Below are 2,350 nucleotides of genomic sequence, written 5' to 3'. Positions count from 1 at the left end.
TTTTTTTCTTAAAACAACGCGCTAACGCTTTTATGGCAGAACAGCGTAAGCTTCGTCGTATTTTCATACTTACTATTTTACCACAAACTCTTCACTTACGAATTAAATTAATACAATTTTTATTTTTAGAATGTATGCTGGATAATTTTTGTTTTTTAGAATATGCTTAGAAAAAAATATTTTCATATTTTTCCCAAACTCTTTGTCTTTCAATAACTCTTCTTTGTCAAAACCATATAATTATTGGAAGAAAAAATTATTATTTTCAATACAAAAACGGTGTTTTAAGTAAAAAATCGATTACGTAAAATATTACAGGCCACTTAGCCTTACCTCCTTCCTAGTTAAGACAATGGAGAAAGTGCTATACCTATACATAAGGGAGAAATATCTCAAGATAAAACCCCTATATGTTAGACAACACGCCTACCAAACTACAAGTCCAGGGAATCCGCTCCGCTCGAATTAACAGACAGACTGGAGAAAGCCATAGAGGGCAAAGCAATTGCCCTATGCGCATTCTTAGATATTGAGGAAGCTTTGATGACACCTCAACGGAAGTCATACTTAGAAGCATAACAGAAAAGAACATCGACCAAACGATACTTCACTGGATTAAAAGAAAATTAAGATAATTGTGACTTATCGAATACTGGGCCGTAAGCACAGTAAGTATACGATGTTATGCAGCAAAATAGCCGACTAGCTATATAAACAAGGAGACCTCCAAAATAAAACCACATGAAATATATATCTACCTGTGATGATTAATAAATTCCACGAACTGAAGTCCACGTGGGTATCCGGTTATTAAATAGTTTTATAATGGCTAGCATCACATATGTGTATAGAAAAACACGCATAGCAACAAAATATATAAGCATAATCTAACTTAGCATTACTTAATCTAACTCGAGAAAAACACACACATAATCTACGTATATACAAACTAATGATTCAAATTACTTCGACTTTTGAGAAATGAACTTGGTAGTACCTCCTGCATTTATATATACTTTTATATACATATATACTTTTATATATATATATATATATATATATATATATATATATATATATATATATATATATATATATATCATATATATATATATATATATATATATATATATATATATATATATATATATATATATATATATATATATATATATATATATATATATATATATATATATATATATATATATATATATATATATATATATATATATATATATATATATATATATATATATATATATATATATATATATATATATATATATATATATATATATATATATATATATATAAATATATATATATAGAAGATATATTGACGAGGTTAATGACCTGTCATAGGCTGGTTATGTGATCGCTTTACGCACGTGCAACATTATTCTACCCATGATTGACAACCACACTACTCTTTCTTTTGGAACTCCTAAATATTTGATCAATCTCATAACGCAATACATATGAGCTCACAACAGCCATCTGTGTTGGATTGAGAAAGCTTTTAAAAATCTTCTTCAATTTAATAATATGAATTGGGGTATGTCTTTTTTTATATTATTCTGACAAACACAAAAAATATTCTCAAAAAATTTTTTTTTTTAACTATTATTTTTTTAATGGACCGAATTCTAATAATGGATAATAAATACAAATGAAGAGCACTTGCCCACCAAAAAACATCGGTTAACGTTTTTCAAAAGAGACTTACATCTAGTTTTTTTAATTTTTTTCTTTTTAAATTTATTTAACTCCCTTTTAAGATTTTTTTTTTCATTTTAATTACATAAGGGAACTTTTGATAACTAAGTTCATGTTATATTAAATGACTCACCCGAATGTGATGTACTGTATAATTTACACAATTAATATTGAATTATTACTTTACCAAATGCGCAAAAAGTATTTCATGTTTATAAATTTAAATAATCTGAACGATAATTAAAAAAAATGTAATAAATAATTAAAGCTAATTTATGTCTGTTTTATCAAACTGGACGATTGCCTCACTTTTCATTTACTGTATCATTTTATCAGTGTCCGGCTATTTTCTTTGTAATTTTGAATAGAATAACGACGTCACAATAAATTTTTTATCTTGACTGAAAGCTATATTAATGTTTATTGTGCAATGTTGTGCGTAAAATTATAAATATATATGTCGGGTTATCATTTTTTTATTGCGACATTTACAAGTTCTGTTTATATATATTTTTATTTAAAATAATATAAATAATTAATATTTTAATTATATAAACTTATATTCGCAACATTTGTTAATGCGTCCAAATACTTTACAAATGTGGGTTTCTCCACTATGGAGTTATTTTAA

Source organism: Brachycentrus maculatus, unplaced genomic scaffold, assembly GCF_059751285.1.
Source record: "Brachycentrus maculatus isolate JH-2025_06_01 unplaced genomic scaffold, ASM5975128v1 h1tg000137l, whole genome shotgun sequence".
Taxonomy (NCBI): domain Eukaryota; kingdom Metazoa; phylum Arthropoda; class Insecta; order Trichoptera; family Brachycentridae; genus Brachycentrus; species Brachycentrus maculatus.
Note: the sequence above shows the minus strand (reverse complement) of the source record.